Below are 23,373 nucleotides of genomic sequence, written 5' to 3'. Positions count from 1 at the left end.
TCTTGCTAACAGTTCTAGTTCTAACAAATGGCCCATGCATGAAACAGGTATAAATTATGAATTGGTTGTTCAAGGTTTTCATCATTATTGGAGTTAAAAAAAAATAACCACAAAACCATAAGATGTTGTGTTCATTTGCTAAATCAGGGGCTGTATTTATATTTGCAGAATATAAAGTAAGAATTTTTCACAGTCAGCTTTTGAACAGCATGATGTGCTTATCATCTACATATTCCATCAAGAGCAAAAATTGATTGAGGAAGACATGAAACTTAGTTTACCAAGTTCTGTCTACAAAGATAAAATACTTCTTTGGCTAGGATTCTGCCTGTTACTTTTTAAATATCTCTTGAACTCCAATGGTGGAATTTTTATAGCACTGCACATGTGGACAACTTGGTGGCATAAGTAACCTTCAAAAGTAAGGCATTCACGGACCTGGAAGAAAAACATTGAGTAACCTCTCTTCTTTTCAAGTAATGTTCTCCTTTGGCAAACAATTTGTATTAAACTCAGTGTCCTCAACACTACGACTGATTGATACAGCCAGTACAGTGTGTTATATGCCATAGTGCTTGAACCATTGTGTGTGTTGGTGAATTATTTTCACAAACCGTTGACTCAAAAGGCTATGGACTTCAGAACAGCATGTTTTGAAACTTTGGAGGCTTAACAAAAGACCCTCAATTCACCAGAAGGAGTGAGTCTTATGGGCACAGTTTGCAGTGCTGCTGCCTGCAGCGTTGGATGGATATCCAGATATAGGAATCATAGCTCTCTCTTCACTGTAATTTATTATGTCCACGTTTTGTTGGATCTAGTAACAAAATTAATCATATCAGTCCTTTTTTTCTTTTTTTCTTTTTTTTTTTAACATTTAAAAGGTTAAGATTTCAGACAGCCGGGCCTTAAGCTGTATTCCTTCTGTTTTGAACTGGTAGTATCTCCATTTGCATATGACACCATGAATTTCTTTGATTTATTATTTTAGCCAAGGAATAAGAAAAACATTCAAAGCCTACTGTAGGTTCTGACAAAGAAAATTACTGATTTCTTACATCTGAAAAGCCAAGTACCCATAGTCTGGCTGGTTCAGATTTGTCTAACTCCAAAGGTGTTAGACTGCTCCTTATTCATGCTTCATTTGAGATTCCAACCATTTGAAGAATGTTATCCTACTGGTATATACAATCCATTTATTTTATTGCACACACTTTGTTATTTAATGCCACCCAGAGTTTTCAAGGTGGCTTAGATTAAGTAAAAGGGCAGCGTCAACTATTAACATCTACAACTTAAACCAGACCTGATACAGGAAAGGGAAAAACATTAATCACGAGATGCCTGTGTGGAACAGTGGAACTTGCTCTTGCATGGTAAGAGAAATCCTGCAGGCTGATAGAGCTTGGTTTTAGTCTGACTCCTTGGAATACCTTGAGCAGCAATCAGCCTTCTGGTAGTGCTGCACTGAGAAAGGTGGTGGATGGTGGTGCCCAGACCGAAACCCAGTGATGGACAGGAGGAAGGGAGGGATGATACCCTGTGACAGAAGATCTAACAGGGGGAGAGGAACAGCCTTGGGAGTAAATTACACTTAAGCCTGAGGCAGTGCACTAAGGGGAGCTGTGAATGACATGAGCTGTGGAGACTTGCAGAGACAGAGCTAAAAATGGCCTGATTTTTTATTTGTAGCTGTACTGCCTGTGCCTCAAAGAGATGTTTTGCATGGCTTAAGGCAATTCTGAAAGCAGGAGAGGGTGAGGACATGAATTAAGTCTCTTCTCCATCTGAGTCAATGTTCTCTGCCTGTCATCTGCTTTGTATACAATATGTTTCAGTACAAAGAACCCAGCTAGAGTCTATTGTTCCACAGAGAAGGAAGCTAAGCTTTTCACCATCTAATCAATATTTCCTGAGGAGTTGCCAATGTCTCCTGAGCAGAGCTGTGATCTTTCTGCCATAAATCATGCCATTACTGATCTTAAAATTGCGCTGGACAAGTGTCCTCCCTCGTGACAAGTGACATTTCAAACAGGAGTATAAGCATTTAGGACAAGGACAGTGTGTGCTACAAAGCACATTCTTGGGGTTCTGCAGATAATAATCTCTGAATTACTTGTGATGACAATTTCTGGGGATTTCATAATGCCTCAGTACCTATGCCAGATTCCTGGATTTTGACCAAGAGGGTGTTATGAATTATAAACATCAGTACCATTGCCATCCACTGTAGCTAACTACTGTCTTGCATGCAGACTAGTTTGTGCACTTGTATTGCACCCAGACATATACAAAGTTTAGATTTCTTTTGAAAACAGTTGGTGTTTTGGTAACTAAATGAATAAACATATAATATTTCAAGAACTGGCAGAACAGCATCTAGTTCTCATTACCCTCTATGTTTCTCTCTACCCTTTGGCTCTCACCATAATTGAAGACAACTGCTCTGGCCACTCAGCATTAACTGCATCTGCAAGATGAAGTTATACATCTTCCAGACGTGGCACCCAGTTGCCAGCGCTTTTCTTACCCTTTGGTTTGCTTTGGGCCTCTGCTTTGGCCTCAGAGCCATCTACCTGTCTCCAAGTCTGCTGCTGATGCTCTTTTAGCCATGCTGCATAGTACTGCATTCCTGTGTTGCTCTCTGTCATGATATGGAAAAGGAAAAGAATGGGGAATTATGGGAGAGACAATTACATGGCGGTAACAGTAAGCTCATCTGATTTTGCAAACATATCGAGAATAATCCAGTTATTTCAGAGCTCATGCCCAGCTTTTGTCTGTGACAGAGATGCAAGCAGAGGGAGCACTCTCTGCCATCATGCCATGGGTCTGAGTACCTGCATATTTCAGTAACAGCAGCAGTTGATTTTCTATTTTATTTTAAGTGGAATGGTATTATCAGAAAATTGTTATTGTTAACATTTGCATAGAGCAGGTTAGCTCTTTTAAGTGGCTTCATGCCATTAAGTAGGAATGTAACCACAATATAGCAGTTTGTCCACAGAGAGGAAAAATAACCCTTCAAACCCCTGGCACCAGTTCCACATTAGAGCTAAATTACTGTAGCAGATTGAAATGACAAGACTCACATTTTTAAATGAGCTTGTAAACAAGTCATGTGCCCAGACTGGCATGGGACAGGAATCCTAATTTGCACATATGCCTTGGGATTTGTCCACACACACAAAAACAATTAAAACAAAGTCAGGCAAAGAATACATAATGTAAGACTGAAGATATGAGTTTAATATTCTTACACCAGCAGTGTGTGAGGAGACAAGCAGACTTTCAGTATCCAGTGTTTTCTCTAATAAGTAGTACCAGGACAGCTCACCACAAATGCCCAAGGAAATTTGTTATGACATGTATATATAGAGTATGCCTAGCCTAGAATATTTATACATAAATGTACTCCAGATCAGAGGCCTCTTAATTGACTTTTCTAGCTTTGTAGATGCAATGCAAGAGACTAGACAGCCTTCATTCACTGGGCAGGTCCTTTCCTGTCTCAGCAGGTGGAACATGGGATGTGATTTCGTCCTGGACTGCAGCAGAGCAATTCATAAATTGAAACATTTCCTGTTGTTCTCTGTTTCAGGTGATGTATCCAGTAGGTTTGTTTTGTGAGCAGCTCTTTAGGGACTTGTTAGGTGCAGGCAGCCCCATTGTGCTCTCCCACATGGTGAGAGAAGCAGAGTAGCCTCGGTGAGGCTGAGGGAGGCTGGGCTTTGTCAGGCTGTGCCCAGCTGAGGCCATTGTATCCTGCTACACCACTGGGAAGGTTTCCTCTGGACTAGAAACTTCAGGCTTTGTGAAATTATTCTGTTTTGCCAGCCATGAATAAAGCACCTGTTTGAGTGGTGGAGATGTGGCTGTCCTGGAGCACTGAGTGTGGTGGGGCACAGGGATGGCTGAGGCTGGACGATCACAGGAGCTGAGCCTGGCACTGGTGCCCTGCTGCCAGCACAGCCAGGCTCTGCTGCAATGGGCATAGCAGTTATTTGGGCTGAAAGGCCACTGTGGGGCTGGCTGTATGGCAGCCTCAAATACTAATTAGTGTCTTAGAGGTAGTTTCAGAACTGTACTGTTTTATCTCCACTCTGCTTTCACAGAATTGTTTTATGTATCTGAAACTCTGATAATTGGCCAAGTTGAAAGCTCACTTGAAGGTGAAATCCATATATTTCTTGATGTAAATACTGTGTTTCAATAGTTCACTAACATCGGGCTGTCTGATATCATTATGCTTTATTTTTATAGTACCTGACTTTCAAATATGATGACACTGTGAAATAATTGTTTGTGTGATTTAGTAGAAAACTATGAATAGAGGATGGGAGATCCATCAATCTATAGCTAAGCACAGATGAAGTGACTGACCCTGATCCAAAGGCCTTTCAAATTGAGCAAATTCAAGAGTTGTACTCAGCTGCTCAAACCCAGCTTATGTCTCATATTTATGTTTCTTTTTTTTTTTTTTTTCTAGTTTGTGTAAAGCTGCACAGAAAGTTTTTGCTGTTGGTTAAGTGTACATGCATATTTTCACTTCAGCCCAGCTGCTGCCAGTGTTAAAATGCACCTAATAATAATTTTCTTTAAAGTTGGTTTGTGTAAAAAAAAAAAAAATTAAAACTCCTCTTCCCTGCCCCTGACCCAAACCGTATAAAATGTCATGGGGTGGCTTTTCCAACAACATCGTGAACTTGTAGTTCTGCAGTGTTGTCTCTGAGCCATTAATGAAACCCATATTGCAGGGATGGCCTTGAAGTAATGGAGGAAGGAAAAAGCAGCTGTATTTGCTATCCTGTGGCTCTGTGTTTTTCATTATGTTCTCTCTTATTTTTGTTTTGGGGTATGTTTTCTGGAGCAAACAACTGCCCCAGGAATGGTCTGCTGCAGAGACCATGTTGAATGCCTATTGCTGGCTCTCCAAGGGGTGCCAGATGTGACACTGCAACCTGCTAAGCAAAGCACCAATGTGCTCATAAAGGAGGAGCAGCTTTTTCTGTGGGCGAAAGCTCTGGCACAAGTATTTGACTGAATGACTGTGAGTATTGTTACTGAAAAACCAACCCAACCCAACCAGCAAGATACTGCCAGAGTTAGCCTAATGATTCCAGCATTTTACATAGCTGATGACCAGGACAGGTTTATTCCCTCTCAAAATGACACATTGGAATAATATTAGCTAACTGTCTGTAGCCCGGCTGGAGTGTCTCTTTCCAGACACATAATTGGTACTGTCACCTCTCATGCTGTATGGTATGCAAAGCTGATGCCTATGAGTTTTGCCCATATGTTTTTTAAGTGCACTGGATGCAGTCAGCCTTGAATTCTGAACAAATAGTGATGGCTCAATTAATAATGGAGTGAAAAAGCACAAAATTAAAGCATGTTAGAATGCATGCATTAGCAAGATGGTTTTTCAGCAAGCTGTCAGAAAGCATATGTAAGAAAAGTAAAGCTACTCTGGTGGAGACAAAGAGGTTCCACTTAGATAACTAAAGCACAACCCATCTTTGATCAGGTTTGCAAAACTGGATTCACTTTGCTCTTTCCTTACGTCATGCAATCAGTGCCTGTCTATAGACATTGTGGTGAAGTAGAGGGTTGAATCTCTGATGAAAGAGCCCCGGAGAAGGGTTTAATCCCATTCAGCTCTCTCTAGTATGCAAACAAATCTTCCCCCTAATGAAAGACTACAAAACTGAAATAAAATTATTAGAGTCTGGCTATATTTTTAAAGGATCAAAATAATGTAGGCACATCGCTGCTTGGTTTTTGGCTCTCTAATAACTAATTTCTCCCAAACTATATCTGCACATTGCTAACGCAAAATGTTTTACTTCACATTAGAGTGTTTATTTATGCAGCTTCATTTCCAATAAAAGCTATGCTTTACAGTGCATTATGCAGAATGACAGCGGTGCTCTGAATTGCAAGGTCACGCTATAGATCATACTCACTCTGCCAAACACCCAGTAAGGAATTTTGGAGTAAGCTGCAATAAGGGGCTGAGCAGTGAGCAGAGCCAGAAACAATACAGGTTAGAAAAATGTTTGGTTTATTTAGTGAAAGAAGAAAGAGTTTGACTTATTAGGGAGGTTTTTCCTACCGTATTCATTCTGGGTCCAGGTCCTGGAAACAAAGTTTGGGATGGAACTTCCTGTAGTTGACCCTAATCTGTCCTCAGAGCCTCATGCGTCTTCCACCAGCCTGAGGGGTATGGGGTGTGTTTGAAGATCTAACCAGCAGTTTATGCTCTGAACTGTTACATTACCAGAGCCTCTCATTTTCCATTTCGTATGCGAGGCTACATGTCTGGTGAAAGGTGAAGTGTCATCCTCTGCACATAGATTAGGTGTGTGCTACTGTGCAGCTGAAAGCAGTGGGTCTAAATAGTAAAAATGCCTTATTCCAGATGTTTGCAGAAGTAATTTTTCCTCCAGGAGAAAAATTTGCCCTAGGACAGAGAGGGTGACAGTGCAACCACTGTATGGGTTTGTGCATTTTCTGTCCGTGGAAAATAATTTGAAGATAACAGATGTCTAGAAGGCCAAGAAGTGCCAAAGCCAGTGGGGCAAATAACTTCTATTTAGGAGGTGTACAGTTTTCAGGCCCTTTTTCAGATGTGGGACAAGAGAAGAAGCACCAATTATGAAAGCAGAGGGCCACAAGAGAAGTTATCATCACATCCGCACAAAAAATGAGAGCAAAGAAAAGTTTCAGTATGTCAGGCTGTTCTCCAGATGTTGCTGGTAAGCTGTACCAAAACCGTTGAGGATGCCTATAGCAAACTGCCTGAGCAACAACATTGGTATTCCTCAACGGACACAACAGGTTATTGTTAGGGGGAATGTAACTTCGTGTGGTTGTGCTGCCTGAGGGGGCACATTTTGGACAGCACAGAGGTGGTGGTGCCATTTCAGAAATCTTCCTTTTGACTTGTGCTTTACCAGGTTATTTTCTGCAGAAGAAAGAAACTGGTGAAGAACTGAGGAACATCCTTGGTACAGACCCTTATTTATCTATTTATTTGTGTATTTAGATGCAGGGAAAGGACAGGAAAATAATTTGCAGCAATGAAACAAATTGGCAGGAGAAGACATCTCCAAGTCTCTCTTGCTGACTTTGAGACATATGTCTGCTCCCTCAGTCATACTATTTTGGGCTATCATAGCACTCACTCCCCACAACTGCCTGGAAGGAGATTGTATCCAAGTGGGAGTTGGCTTCTTCCCCCAGGCAAACAGAAACAGGACAAGACATGGCCTCATGTTGTGCCAGGGAAAGTTCAGGTTAGGTATCAGGAAGAATTTCTTCACTGAAAGGGCTGGAATGGGCTGCCCAGGGAAGTGGTGGAGTCACCATCCTTGGAGGTGTTCAAGAAACATGGACATGGAATTGAATGCTTTGGTTTAGTTGACATGGTAGTGTTCAAACATACGTTGGATTTGATGATCTTGGAGGTCTTTCCCAACCTAAATGATTCTGTGATTTTATGGACAATGACCATCTGTGCTGAGCATCCCAGTGCTGATTGCTGATTTGTCTAATAAGGTGTGACCCATAGAGATTAAGGCTGATGTTAGGAGCAGCTGGATCCTGCTCTGATTTTAAAAGCAGTTAAAAAATTATTGTTGATGGGTTTGTTGGTGTGTACAAGGCAGTGTCTGAGCTTTCATGCCTCACTGGGAGCTGTGTTCTTGCACAGTGTGTAAAGCAAAGGGAATTATCACAGTATGTTAACAGTCTGTGTACTGGTTAGGGATGGGTGGCTCTTGCTACTAGAAGTTTCCTTTTGAGGAAGAGTTTCTCTGCACAGATTCATGTTTAAGTGAGTGGTTACTGCTGTAATTTCATTAATTCTTAGTAAGTGAAGAAAAACTGAATCTAACTGAAACTGAATAGATTGCTTTTATTGAATTCTTCTTTAATTAAAGCTCTTACTGCCTTCATGCTATTCTGATGGCTTAGTTTAGGTTTTTACATTGAATGACAGCAGAAGGGAGAAAAAAGAGGAAATGTTTATTTAATTTGTGGTATAGAATGTAATGACAAGAGATTGTTTCCATACGTACTGTTTTTGTTGACCTTTTAACATTTGGAAATGTCAGGAAATGCCATTACTGTAGGTCTATCCAGCTTTAATGCTACAATAACTTTATAGCTATTCACAAGGGAAATTATTATACATTGCCTGAAACAGTGAAGGTGTATGTAAGCATACACACAGATCTCTCTTTCTCCCTTCCTGCCAAGTAGATCTCTGTGGTTGCATGCAGTCTCTGTTAAAAATGCAACTTTTGTGTCGCTGCAATTTTGACTTTACGAGACTTACTGAGACAGCAAAGAGGCATGTTTCTGGGAAGTTTAAAGAAGCTTAAAATAATGGATGATGCATTTTGAATTACTGTGATTAAACATTTGCCAAAATGTCACAGGCTCTTCAAACACAGATATTAATCTTTTCTGGGTTTGGGTTGTTTTGAGGGGGCCTGTTAAGATTCAGAGAAGTTGAAAAGCTGGTACTTGGATCTATGTGTATTGTCTTGGGGAGAGGTTCCAGTCATGACTTTGATACTCAAGTCCCAAGAAGATGGGGCAATGCTGCTGAAGTGATGCTCTCCCTGGCTGTGTGAGCAGTGCAGCACACAGTTGTGTTGAGTTGTGTGTCATGGAGCAGCCCTGGGTGCAGCCCAGCACGGCAGGACGCTGTTACCTTGGACAGCACCAGGCGAGCCGCTGATTTATGACTGTCCCCTTGGCTCCCACAGAAACACATCCACAGAGACACCCAAGAGAAAGTGATTAACATCAAACACATTGCTTGTCAGATTCTGGCCTAGAACCTGAGCCTTCGTTGATTTGAGAGGGATGGGGATTTTGTCCTTTGGTTAGAAAAAACACCAGTGTCTGATGGGAATTGACTCTTTCCCCTCAAAATCTCAGCTGAGGGCTTCAAGTACTAAACAAGGGAAACTGAAACCACCAAACAGAAATACATGTATTTAAAAATATTAGAAAGTGTTAAAATTAATACTGAGAATGGGCATAATTATTGCATGTTTTATGGAATCAAACCAATAAAATGTTAAGGAATTTCTTCTAAGCTCATAATTTATTTTATGCTGTCTGCTCAGAAATATCCTGCACATTCCACTGGCTGGGGGAGGAGGCTCTTCTGTCTTGAGAAGAATCACAATCAGTTGTGGATCTGGTTGATTTTACTTATCACATGTCCAACTAGAAAACAGTGATAACTCAAAACACTCAAATAGAAATGCCCTACACAAAAATTGTAATCTGAACTAATGACAAAGTACAGTTGCTGCCACTTCACAAGCTTAATTTGATTTCTGAACAAAGCAATTTCAAAATACAGAAAATCAATAGTAATTGTCAGGTGTGATTTATTACTTTGCAGAAGTTTGGAAATGAGAACTGTGAAGAATACCTACCTGAGAGTATCAACAAATCTCTTCCATTGGCTGAGATCAAGCTCACAGCTGAAGCTTGTATGTATTGTTCCAAAGAATACATTAAAAAAGATTTAGATTTTGACAGAATTTCTTGAGATTTATTTGTACATAGTATTTTAACTATATATATATATATGTGTGTGTGTTTTCATAAATATAATATCATTCACACAGAGTAATCTGACTGCACTGTCTTCCTTTGCAGTTCTTTTGTATGATATCAGTATTAATAAAACTTATCTTCCAGATATACTGACCAATGGGCTGAATTTGAGTGTATCGGTCATAATTTGCTAAATGTGCTTTAAAACTCTGGTTATTATTAAAAACTTTGAATGGTAGTGGATTATCCTGATAATGATTTAAATTCCTTTGTTTTTTATTTATTACATCCATTAGAGAAAAATCTAAATAAGCTCTAGAAAATGCCGAAATTAAAAAAAAATCTTTGGTACTCTTAGTATTTGTGCATATATACACATGCATGTATACCTATAGTGTGGATACTCACAAAAATACACATATGGGATTCAGCTCTGTGCTTGATCTCAGCCAGTAGAAGAAATTTCTGTTACATGTGGATAGCCAGTTTTCACAGTTGTTGTTTCCAAAATTTTGTGAAGTTGTAAACTATACCTGACAGTTTGGACTGCTGTAGTCATGCTGTCTCTAGGTTAGTAGCTTGCATGTGCTTTATTACTTTGGCAGTGTAGTTATTTATGGTCTTTAAACATAAACTCAGACACTGTGATGTGTGTGAACACTAACAGACATGCTTCATTTAGAGGTGTAATGTGCTTCCAAATTATTACACGTGATTGCTGGCAGTACCTGTTGTCTTTCTGACACCTTTCCCATTTACTTATTGAAAAAGAACTTCCCATTATTTTTTAATATGGTAGATTTCTGATGAGTACAATTAAGCACAAAAATGGACTTTAATACACCTGATAATCAACCTAGTGGTGACCTGCTTTGAGATAAGGTTTTGTACAGGTTTTTCTGGCTGATTTTTCCTCTGTGAAGGATGGAAGATTTATTGGCCCAGGTTGCTGCTGCTAGTGCCTAAAGCAGAAACAGTCCTTCAGTGTGTTGGCCTGTTGAGAGTCCCCATGTGCTAGGACTGGAGTGATTCCCAGGGTGGGCCTCCTGCTGCAAGATGACCTAAAGGGAAGCTATATAAAATAATTGCTTGGTGTAGATGTCTGGTATTCCTTGTGAAAGAAGCTAAAAGTTGGGGTAAGCCTCTGGAGCCCTCCAAATCAGACAGACAAGTTTTGAAGTTGGGTCATTTGTAACATAAGCCAGCTGAGATAACTGCTGGGCTACAGACATGGGGGAGGGAGGGAGGGAAGGGAAGAAGACAAACCCTCCTTCTGCTCCCCTCTGGGAGCCAGTTGATGAACCTTTGCTTCCACATGTGCCCACGCTACTGTGTAGATTCACAGGAGCTGCAGGAGACGTTTAGTCACAAATTTTGTACTGTTTTGCGTGGTCCAGATCAAGAGACTTCTTCCTTTGCAATCTGCTGAATTGAGAGCTTGCTTGGCCATTTGTACAGCCTTGGTTTTAGTAAAACTGTACTCAGTTTGAGCAATGTAACTGCAAACCCTTAATTGTGTAGAACAAGTACATATCAAGCAACAGGTATATGGGTGAAGTTAACTAAATAGCAGTAGCCTTCAAAGGGCCACAAAAGCTAATATATGTGAGGTACTGAGGCCTTGGTTTTGCAAAAGTGTCAACAAAGTCTGCAGCTCACTGTGGTGGCAGGGATGAAAGGTCAGCAATCTGCAATGAGGTATTGATCATTAAACTTGAGGCTTACTCCCTCCTTGCCTGCACTCTCTGTGCTAGTGGGAAAGAGAAATCCTGCCTCTATGGCAGAAGCTCTGGTCAAGACCTGAACGGTCTGCAGGCACAAGTGGTAAGTGCTAAAAGAGAAAAATGTGCATGATTTGATGCATACAGATTAGCAATGAGCGCAGTGTTGAAAATTCCTGGCCGTGGGTCAGTGTAGCAAAACATTTGGACAACATTTCCCTGAACTGACGTTTCTTAGTCTGGAAATCCAAACTGGTGATAACAATTAGCTGTTCCCTTTGCTTCTGTCCTTAATTAGGAATTGGGGGTGGGGAGCATGGGGGGGTGTGGAGGAACAAATGAAAAACAATCAATCATTTTCAAACCTGTCAGAAGGTGAAGGTCAACTCAATTTAAGCCATGGCTTATTGTTGATTCGTATTTGATCTGAACCACCACACATCCCTCAGACTTTAATATGTCCTGGCAATCAGACGTTCAGGGCTGCGTTTTTCCCATTACTCACCAGACAGCGGCGGGGTGGCTCCTTGCAGAAGGCTTTAAGGAACAGAGAAAGACGAGAGGTCATCAGTGACCACTAAAGGATCAAAGACAGGAAAGCTGGGTGGTTTCATACAGTCTCCTATGGAAAATGATTTTATATTGCTCAAAGTCCAAGTCTGGTGCAGTCCATTGTTCCTGCTTTTCTAAATATCCTGACTTGTTCAGAAATGCAGTAAAAGGCTTTCATCCCAGCCCATTCAACTTAAAAAATGGAAAACAAAATCCTCTTAATCCCTCCTTGGATCAGCTTGCACAATAAAGTAGCCAAACTGGTAGTCACAGTATTGCTATGGTGCTCAGCCTGCTGTGATTCCTCCACTGCATCCCTCTCAGATCACCAGTAGGATCAGTCATTCTCTATTAGGTTGGAAAAGCTCAGAAAATAAGAACAAGAAAAATGCTAAACGTGCTGTGGAATTTCATTCCACTTCTATAATGAGCTTAGCAAACCCTCAAGCAGAGAATACGTAATTTTAAACAGATTTTTAAGCAGCATTTTTGTCAACTCTTTTAGAAGAGAAGCAGAGCCAGGTGATGCTGCCTTTTTAGGAGAAGAAGCAGGGACTTTCTGGGCTTGATCCCCATAGTGCTGACTGCTCCTGGCTTCTCCTGCCAAGGGCTAAGCTACACCTTGTGGGGTTGGTCAGGGGGCTTTGGGATGCTCCTGTTCTCACCTATAATGCAATGGTGGCAAACAAGAACTCCTGGTATTTGGGCATGGAGGCAGCCAGCTGGGCCTGGCAAAGGAACTGGCTCTTTTCTACTGGAGAACGGCATTGCACAGCCATAATTGTACTTTCAATAACTCCTCCACCATCTTCAGCTTCATTTAATTTCCCCCTTAACAAGGGTCTGCTTTGAAGGAGAAGAGGAAAAAAGAGCTTTTCTATTATGGGATTTCTTTTGGACACCTTAAACAATGGCTATAAAGTAAGGAGGAGGATTGAAACCCAAGGCCATCATATCTGCTCTTTGTTCTTAATCTCGTTTGACTGGTAACTGCTCAACAGAGCAATAAGAAAAGCATTTGAAGAATCCCATCAATCCAGCACAGATTTTTAACACAGGCAAGTCCAATTAGACTATTATGGGTGGCCAAAATAAGATCCCCATGCTCTTGATAAGTCACATGAATAAAATACTGGATGATCGTGCTGTAGCGAGCAATTTGAAGCCAAAAGCAAGAACATTTCTAGTCTCAGTTTCTGTCTAGAGAAGCAGACAACATGGAAAGGATCTGCTGCTCTTGATTTAAAAAAAATAGAGCTGGAAATGAAACAGATGAAACCATTAGTTTAATTCACTTGAAAGCTTCTGCTTCGAGGAGAGCTATGCCATATTGTTCTGTACAAGGACGCCAGATTAATCGCCTTTTCTCTCCTTCACCTTTTATAGTGATGCTGCACAAATGGTATCAAGCTGACACAGAAAATTATAAATATACTGTGGCTGCAATTTAGCAGCATTAATCACACAAATTTAGTAGTTTTAGATGGTAGTAGGTCATCCATTAGCTGAAAAGTTGACAGTAGTAGCATAGAAGCCCGAGTTCAGGCCTCATCTTCCCCTTTCAGGCAATCTATTTCTTTCTCGGGAAAAACATCTGGTCATTTAAAAACTGTAATTTTCATACATTTTAGCTAACAGTGGAATGTTGAAAAGCTGTTCTGAAAAACATAGTTCTTTCCTGTGCCAAACCAGTTGGCCTAGAGTTAGCAAATGTTGTTATAAATCTTCCCTTTGCTTTTTCAACAGCTCTAAAACTACAGAATTAAATGCTTCATAAAGACTGGCCAGTGGATGTGAGTTAGTATGCTGAAGAAGTTGAGCATGCAAAGCCCCCAAGACCTTTTGAATGCTGCCCCAGTCACCCCACAGAAAACCCAAGCTGCCTCCCAACCCCAAGGAGACAGAAGATCTTTTTGCTTCATTTCCACCCCCTGAAGCATGGCTTAATATAAGCCTCTGAGTATAGTTGCACTGAGTAGGCTCAGAAAGAAAACAACAAAATGGAAAACCTGCCTTCTGTCACATGTATCCTCTCTTTCATTAATGTGTGTCACTGGACATGGTCTTTCCCACTGCTTATCCTCCTAATTTTAGCCCAGCCTTGTGTGTAGAGTCATAAGTAGTAGGCTGAGGGATTTGCCACCCCACATCTCATTTATTTGCCTAAAAGAAGAAAAAATCCAGAGAGAAATAGCAGCACAGCAATTTTCACCAACCCAAAAGAATTAGCAATATGAAGTGGTGAGATAATTTTTAACCTTTCAATGGTAAATTTCATGCAGAAGGAACTGAGAACATCAGAGGTGTGTCAGCTGATGTGCTGCTTTGTCCAACCAAAAAACAACCGAAGAGTGTGGGAATGGCAAACCCAGCTTCTTCCTCCTCCAACAGATATGCAATGATATATGTCAAATACAAGGAGAGGGGATTCTGGGAGTGCTCTACCCCCATGGATCCTACAGCACATGACTAGGGTGTGCTGCACACAGACCTGATTTGGTTGGAAACTGTTCTGCATTAGGCATAGCAACGTAAAATCCCACCTCTCCTCCCCATACAAACCTCCTGCCTTCTGCTCTGGAGGCTGGTGCAGGAGAGATGCCACCCCACATGCTGTGAAGAGTGCATGGATCTGTGTTGCCATTGCTTTTGCTATGGCTCAATGGTGCTATTTTAAAAAACACACAGGGAAACAAGATGACCCATTCAATCAGCACAGGGTTCTTGGTTTGCTGAAAATTCAAGAATTATTGAAACTCCAGGTCTGAGCCAAAACAATTTTTTAAATTATCATTCCGGTTTTGTGGTCCTGACGAGGACAGCAGGAATGGAATGTTCTCTGCTACTGAGTCCTGACGTGCTAACAGCGCTCACCCAGAGCAGCAGCCCTGAGACAAAGCAAGAGGAAAATACTGACTGCATGGGGTATCTTCTCAGAGCCATGACAAAATTTCTGGTCAGAGCCTGGCAGCTGTATTTCAGAAAAGCCCAGCAGGCCATAATAGTTGCTAAACATATGGAGGAGGAAAATTCAAATTGCTTGTCATTGTGGCAAATCCCAAACAAGTATTTGGCTGCCAGAAATGCTGGGGTTTGCTCTCTCTCATGCTCATCATCTGCAATTAAAGCTGTTCTGCTTTGTGTTAGGATTAACCAGAGTAAAGATTAAAACCCAAGTGCTAAGCTGCAAGCTGAGTGTCTATCTGTGGATCTGTTCATAAGAGACACTAGCCAGCAAAGAGCTATTCTCTTGCTCAGTAGAAGGAGGCAAAGATTTCAAAACCCTTCATTTGACAAAAACCAGGGACTTCAGTACATGTTTTCTTCAAAGTAGGTAAACAGCCTCAAAATTGGTGTTCTGGATTGGAGACCTTGCAGGCTCATTTTTTCTGTTTCTACATAAAATGTGAAATAACCATCTTTTTCTCCTGAGAAGGACATATTTAGATCTCATAAAGTAATTGATGCTGGTAACCTGAGCAGGACTTTCTGTGGTCATAGAAGACAGGAACCACTCACCCATTATGTTAGGAAGAAGAGTCATGCAGAAAAGTTATTTTTGGCCCCTTCTGCCAGTCCTTAATGTGACATCTAGCAGCCTGGTAACTAAGCCGCTGGCCTGGGCTGCTCAGCACACAACAGTGAGACTCTTCTTGCAGAAAACAGCACCAGCAACAAAAATTGCCTGTTTCTTAACCCTGGTATTATGATTTGCTTTCAGAAATATTACCTCATCTCAGCCAAGGCCTTCTCCAGTCTTAAAGCTATGAAACAGACAGATAATACCCACCCTTGGCAGAACCAAGAAATAGAGGTACAGAAAGAAAGGTGTGAATCCCAGCTGTTGGCTGGACAAACTTTCAGGCTCACGTTTCAATAGCGTCCATGTGGAAAAACACTTCTTATTTCCAAGTCCTTCAGCCAGTCATGGTTAAATTGCAAACTAGCTCCTTATGAGCCAATGCCTCCTGTCATGTGCTGTCCAGGAATGTGGAAGCCCATTCAATTTCTAATGGAAATGAATCGAGCAATGCTTTTTTGCCTTCCTCCAGTCCAGAAGTCTCAATGCGCTGAGAATGATATGGGACAAGGGTTTCTCCCTCTTCATTTCTTTGCAGCCTAAGTCTACGAAGCCTTTATGCCTGTACAAAGTGGTACAAAATGTAATTTTGCTGCCATGGTGGTTTTTAATGTCAAAACTACACAGATATATGGTGACTTTGCAAGCTGTAAGTTAGATGGGAACCAGAGCTTTGGTTACCTAAACACCACTTCCAGATCCTAGAAACAGACTGCCACTTTGCAGATCTGACCATGCAGATGAGGGACAGGTATCTGTAAGACATCTCCCCCACAGCATGCTCCAACTCCACCACTCTGAAGGGTGGCGTTCAAGGCAGTAGCAAAGTTATTTCCACACCACAAACAGATCTGGCTTTGGTTTTAGCTTGCCACAGTTTTAATTCCCTTCTATCTGAACTAGTTACCCTGTTCTTTCACACTGCTGGGCTTTCTGCCTGAGCATATTTACCTAAAGTGTAATGACATTGAGGCTGATAGATATTGTGTAAGAAAAGATGGTTTTCTGCTCGTCCATCTCACCTTTGCCAGCAGTAGCCACCAAGGCTTCCCTTTCTTTTCCACACACTGCTCTTCTCTTAGAATTAAGATCTCTGCATGCTTTGGAGCCAGAGGACCTGTATTGAATTTTGGAAGCTGTATTTGGGAAGCATGGACTTTTCCCCCGCTTCCCCAGTGGCTGCAAGCAGCGGCCCATTTCCAGCCGTGTCTGTGCTGTAAGAGCTGTGCTGCACTCACCCCTCCTGGGCTGGGGCTGGGGTTTCCTGGCCAGCACTCAGGGCTGGCAATCACACAGGCTGCGACTGGAAGAGCCAAGGAGCAAAAATTTAGAAAGCTACTTAACAAAGAGATTGCATATGTGCGGCTCAACCTGAGGAATGAACAATTACTTTCCTGACTGGTCTGAAAGGGGGCTGCTTTATTTCAGTATCAGAAAGGAGATTCTGGCTTTCTCCCCAAATATGGGCAGAGCAATCCTTCATTAGGGATGCTGTGTAGAGACTTGTGTCAGCCTCAGACTAAGCTCAGCGCCTTCAGCTTCTTGAGCACTTCCCTGATCACTGCAGTTTTCTCTTAATGCTCTCCATGAGCATTCAATGGCTCTCACTGTTGGTGAGACAGAGCAGGGGAAGAGGAGAGCCCTTGCTCACATCCCAGCATTGTCAGCCAAGATGATCCAGGGAGAGTGGTCTCATGTGTTGCCAGGGAGGTGTTACTCCTTTCTCCCACTTTTTAGGCCATGGCTCTTCAGTTTGGCCCTCCATACAATGCAAAACAGAAAATTTCCCTACCCAGATGGGCAGAGGACACAAACTAAAATCTATCAAACTCAAGGGAAGGAAGTGAAATTTCCTTTTTTCATTACATTTAAATCTGTCACTTTCAAGTGTGCTGCTGCTTCTCCCTTCCCAGCTTTCTCTGCTGCTCCTCAGTGCATCTCACCTGGAGCAGAACACACAAGTGAAAGTGGCCTCAAATCCCAGCCAGAGCTTAGCATGAGCTATGGGCTCCCTTTGTGTTGGGTGCATCCTCCACCTCTGAACCCCTTGCAGCAGAGAGCATCTGTTAAATGGCTCATGCCCTATGATGGGGTCTTGCTTATGGCCAAAGCTCCAAGAGATACTACTGTGACATGTCAGTGAGAAGGGGCCTGTGGTGACTGCCAGAAAAGTTGTAAGGATACTCTCTCTGCAAGAGGTATTAGAAAGGGTGGAAGGAGTGAAGAAAAAAGGGCTGGAGGCTGAAGGGGAAGAGACAGATGAAGTCATGCATCTAGAAAGTGTCAGAGCCCTTGCAATGAGCTCAGATTGCTTACAAAGCATTCTGTGCAAACTGTTTACAAAGGCCCAAAGTATAAATTACAGTGATGTCAGCAACCATTAAAGTTTGCTGCACGGGAAGTATTTTATGCTTGTCAAAATTTACCTTCTACTCTAATACACTTGAAAGAATTATAGGAATTAAAATAAAAGTAAGATGAATTTATTCTTTTTGTTACCCTTCTTTCCCCGCATAAAAGGGAAAAAAAAAAAAAAAAAGAGAGAGAGAGAGAGAAACAAGCATCAGAGAGGTCCTGCACAGAAGTTCAGTTTCATAGTTATGCTTTCACTGACAAATCAACATTTACTGATTTACTGTAGTAATTCTGCCTGGCTGTGCCATCCAAAGTCTTATCTCCATGCTTTTTATGGGAATTTGACCTTTTTTCCTTACAATGGCTTCTAAGCACTCTCCAAATGCAGGCTAACACTGTAGAGAGTGACTGCATGGAAAAAGACCAAACCAAAGAACTAGGTAGCTCTCTCAGCAGTTGTCCCATAGCCCACATTGTTTTTTACAGAAATAAAGATGAGTAAACAAACATTTATGAACATGTAGTATTTGCACTGTTATAAAAAAGGTACACAATGCACTCCCAACCCCCTTCCAGTATGAATAAATTGTTAATTATCTGTACTGAATGGAATTAAGCAAAAACTATAATTTTGATGTTGTTTTCTTCAGGCAGGGTCACCCACCAGAGGATTTAATTGATATTTGAGCCTTCCTGGGGAGAGGCTGAAGGGCTCACCCTGCAGCACAGTGTTTTTATTAGACCAACATAGTGGGGTCACTGTTGCTCAAGGCCTAATTTTATTCCACTCAAAACGGCTTGGGGCAGGAAACTTCAGGTCTGGTCTCACTGGAGTTTCCAAAAGGCAGAACTCAGTTTCCCATCTGGGTTTACTCCCAAACTGTTCAGCAGCACAGTTAGACTTGGAGACCCTGTGTAGAGGAAACATAGAGACGTTTTTTGATACTGGTTCTCAGGTACCTGCCCTCTCCCACCTAACAAAAGCAGAATTTTACTTCAATTGACTTATCCTCCTTTTGTAGAGCTCAAAAATAAACCTCCAGTGTAACTGGGTCTTCCCCAGGCAGCAAACAAGCCTCTCCGAAAATAAACATTTGTAATTATCCTCAGTTGCCACTGGATGTCAGTGATTGCTGGACTTTAGCAGTGAATTTGGTTAAAAAAAAAAAAAAGACAGCATTTTCAAACCTTCCTGAGCCAAACAGGACCAGAACCAGGCAGTGCAAGTGCAACCAAATGATGGGGCAGCCAAGCTGGGGACAAGAGGGGCTGTTTTTTTCTCAGATTGCATTCTTGCCTTTGCACCCACACATGCTTGTACACACTCATTTGTAAAAATATATTTTTAGACAAATAAGAGACTGGTGAAAAAGAGGTGCTTTTTGAGCTGATAGACACATTAGGGTTCAATGGTCTCCATTTGATCTTCTCAGTTTCAGGCTCATGAAAGCTTTCAGAAGTTGTAATCCCAAAACATGGCATTGGCAAATAGAAACAAGGAGCCCACAGAGAAAGGAAAGTCCATTTGTTCATGCTGAGTAACCCTCCAGAGCAGAGGAAAGGGAGACAGGAGGCACAAGGGAGCAATACCAAGTCTTAGACAGACATCTCTAAGACTTGCAGACTCATTTTTGCAGGCGCAGACAGCAAAGGTATGTGGTAGCTTGTGTGTGCTGGGTGCAGTCAGTGTTGATAATTCCAGACCAAATAGATCTGTTCCTACACACAAGCTGGAAACAGAAGCAATATTCTCCACTATACTGTGATTTATGGGCATGCTGGATGCTTCCCCTATAGATTGCTAAGTCTGTAACTGGGGGAAAAAGAGATGTAAATGGAAACATTTGAAGGCCAATCTGTTAACATGCTATAGCAGCATTCAAGAGTGGGTAGAAGATCTGTAGAAGCAAACTGGATGACAAGAAGGAGGGAAGAAAGGTTGACATGCTCAATTTGTTCTGCTTCCATAGTTTAAACGTGAGGAATGTGCACAAGGCATGAATGATAAAGCAAATACCTGCATAAGGCAGTTGCAGTGAGCAGCTTCCCATTGGTGTGGGGAGCTTTGAAGAGGCTGTCAGACAGTCCAGGCAGGAGAAACTACATGGAGCTCCCTCTGCATGTGGCACACAGTCTTTGAGGCATCTGTTGTCCCACAGGGAAGGTGGAGGCTGCCAGTGTACTGGTAGGAACACTTTGCTGGGAGAAGGGCATGTGGGCTTCCCACCTGTCCCTTACAAGGAGCTTCTAGGGACAGGACCTGACCCTTCTTCTCCCAGAGCTCCTCACTGTCTTGTGCTCCCATTCCCTTCTACCTTTCTGCATCTCTCCTTCACAGACCCTCTCTGCATCTTCCTCTCACAAGAAATGCTCCATTGCAGCAGAAGGGACTGAGTGACCCTTCCAGCAGGGTGACCACACAGCACTCTTGGTGGTCCTGCATACTCACAGGAGAGAATGCAACAGCATTGAAACCTGGTCCTCCAGCTTCCAGCAAAATTCTCTAAACTCTGGACAAGGTGGAAGTCTCAGGTGACATATTGCTGGATATGTTTTAAGGAAAAAACTTTCCATGATTTTGTGCTGAAGCATTATCTGGTGTGCGTGTATGAGAGAAAACTGGATCCTCTGGGGACTTAGAAAAAGAAAAATCTCAAGCCTGGTTTTAGGTATAAGTTAGGACTGACCTAAGTTGGTTCCTTGGGTACCAAAAAAAAAATGAGGGCTGAAGAGGAGACTTAGGCACTATGATGGTTTCTTAATAAGGGACCGTTTTCCAGATAATCTGTTTTATATTTAGCTATTTAAATCTTCCTTGACTTTAGATTTTAAAATAATAAAGAATCCACCACAGCTTTAGATATGTTTTAGTGAAAAAATACCCACTAAAAAGGAAAGACATTTTAGTACTTTAAATATACCTTCAGCAAATATCAGCAGATTTAATAGTGACTGGGTAGAAGAAGAAAATGGTTTCATAGCAGCAGCATAGAAGGTACCTGATACCAGGCTGCTGTCAGCCTGCCTTTTTAATTCAGGGCATTTGATAGACCTAGGAGATATATTGATAAATCTGCAAGGATCTAGTCACAGTATTTCACAGAAGCTGAAGACTGTGCACACCAAGGACCATGACTAGCAGGGCATTACTGTGGGCACCAGGTGTCAGCTGTCATTGATGAGGTGATGGAGGGATCCTCTGACAAGTGCCAAGTATGGTGAAATAGCCCACATCTTACCTCAGCTGCCTCCAGGGATTTCAACACAACCAGGTACAGACGTTTCACTGCTGTTCCCATACTGTGAAGAAACACATGCTTTGAGGCAACGTGGAGTGTGCTGCATCTGGGACTGCAGGTGAAGAAGATGAAGTAGAGCAGCTGAAGGAACTTCAGGCCCTTGCAGCTTGTCTTGGGTTATGTGGAAGGTGTACCCAAAAATGTGCTCTATTACCATTTCTATGAGCTGTTAAGGTAAGTGGGGCAGTGTTCTTTATCCTCTCTGTGACTCAGCCCTGATAACACCCTCCAGGGATGCAGCATCCATTCTGTGGGGACCATCTCTGCTAATGGGCCATCAAGGTCACCTGGAATGACTCAGAATTACGTCATCCCATTGTGAGATGTCCTGCCCAGAGGGGAGGAACTGAACGTTCCTTCCTGAGTATGAACTGAGACTTTGGAACACTGGACTATAACTTCCACTGGATTCCCAGAGGAGAAGAGCTCGAGAGTCACCAATGGACCTCCAGAGACAGACCAGATCTTTCTTCAGTATCACCACTTCAGCCAGACCACATCCATCACTCCAACGGGACTGCAGCCACCATTTAACTGGACTGTTATCACCACCCTGACCAACAGGCTGGCGGGTTGTATTCTGGTGTTTTTGTATTATTGCCTTTACTTTAGTTTTTCCCTATCAAGCTGTAGTTTTGACATGGAATCTCTCACAATATATTTGTGTGGGGTTAATTCCTCCTCTGATTTGCTTTCATCCTGCTCTATCTAAAGGGAACATGTTCTTTCTGTTAATTGTAGCTCATGCTGAAAAGACCCCTAAAAGCCCATTACAGAAGAAGCCACTAGAGGTACCTGATTTGGGGTAAATAAATATTTCATAACTTACTAGGAAAACAGGAATAGAGGGTAAAAGTCCTTTGCTCAATCCTGTTCCTGAAAAAAAAGACTTCTTTCACTCTATTGTTAATGTAAGTATTGAGACAGTTGTCTATTTCTAGAGTCTGATTTTTCCAGCCCATAGGGGCCTGCAGTGGGTCAGTACCCTCCCCTCACCTACCCTCCCTTGCCACCACATCTTTGATGCTGTCATTGGTAAGTGCTTTCATTAAATAAGAAACTGTTTGGATTATTTGCCACAATCACATGCTCAAAATTGCTTGTTTTAAAACAAAAAATGATCCCTTGTCCTAGCTGTCATCATCTTGCTTGTGAATCATTTAGCCTGATTGTCGTGGGATGTGAATGAATGTTGGGCTTGACTTCAGAGCAGGCTCTGCAGAACTTTGTAGCCATGAGAAAACACTCCTGCACTGATGGCCAGCCCTCTCTCACACCAGGTACTGCAAACACAGCAAAATCAGTGGGGACACGTAGATTTCCAGCCTGTCACACACAGAGTGTGACTGCTTTGCCTTGAAAAGATAGCTGTAACAAATGAAGTAGTTTTCTTTCACAAGTGTATGCTTTCTGCTTTAATTTTTTGTGAGCAGTATTTTATATTTTCACATATATCCAGAGGCACATTTTAAAAGTCCCTTGGAAAAATGACACACATACTTTATTTCACATTCAGAAATTTTATGTCACGCTACACAGAAACTTTGGTTCTTTATAGCAACCATATTTCTCTGGATGCATTTACCATCGCTATTAGTAGGCTAGGGAAAGAAGAGTGAAGAAAGCTGGCAGGTGTAAGGCTAAGAGGAACACATTTCAGAAGGTCTTTTTCAGACTACCATGCAAAGTTGTTATATAAACCCTAATCTTCAAGCTAAAAAACTCAGCATGAAAAAATTTCTCTCCAACATCCCCCAAACAGCCCATTGTGGTAATTACTGTCTTTATCCGTATGGTCAGAGAGCTCTGACAAAGGGCAGCAGATTAATTTTAGATCTGTCTACTCTGTCCTATCCAACAGCTCATAAAAAGTAAAGTTTCCTTTGAAAGCTCTTGCACTCCTTAGCTCTTGGGCAGCTTTAGGAGGCAATATAACAAAAAGGGCTAGGAGCACCTGTACTACTTCAGCAGTGTTCAAGCCAGGTTTTTGCGTAAGCTGTTTAACTCACAACAAGAAACATTCCCTAAACCAAGCCAAAGCCCCTAGGCTTAGCTTGATTCTCCACATAAACAGATCTCAGAGCCACACAGCCACCCAGCATCCTCCAGCCCGGGTGGCAGCACAGGTTTCCTGCTGCAGCCGGAGCCTAACAGCAGTGCCAGAGGGAGCTGGAGCAGGCAGGCCTGTGGTATTCACACAGCAGCTGATTTATTATCTGCTGGGCACACACGGATGACTTCCACTGCAAATAATAGACACTGCTGGCACAATGAGGGA

The 23,373-nt window shown here is 42.0% G+C and overlaps 1 long non-coding RNA gene across 2 annotated transcripts; it reads left to right on the top strand.

Moving 5' to 3' along the window:
* Nucleotides 1-859: 859 nt before the first annotated feature.
* Nucleotides 860-22,177, top strand: LOC146440853 (uncharacterized). Of its 2 annotated transcripts, none has more exons than XR_014849699.1 (2): nt 860-3,601; nt 20,135-22,177. It is a non-coding gene; the product is annotated as an uncharacterized LOC146440853 (long non-coding RNA). The 2 variants fall into 2 exon arrangements; XR_014849700.1 differs by lacking the exon at nt 860-3,601 and adding an exon at nt 4,304-5,050.
* The last annotated feature ends 1,196 nt before the right edge of the window (nt 22,178-23,373 follow it).

Source organism: Lichenostomus cassidix, chromosome 2 (genome assembly GCF_008360975.1).
Source record: "Lichenostomus cassidix isolate B80296 chromosome 2, HeHo_3.0, whole genome shotgun sequence".
NCBI lineage: Eukaryota > Metazoa > Chordata > Aves > Passeriformes > Meliphagidae > Lichenostomus > Lichenostomus cassidix.
This window is presented reverse-complemented; position numbering and strand designations above follow the sequence as displayed.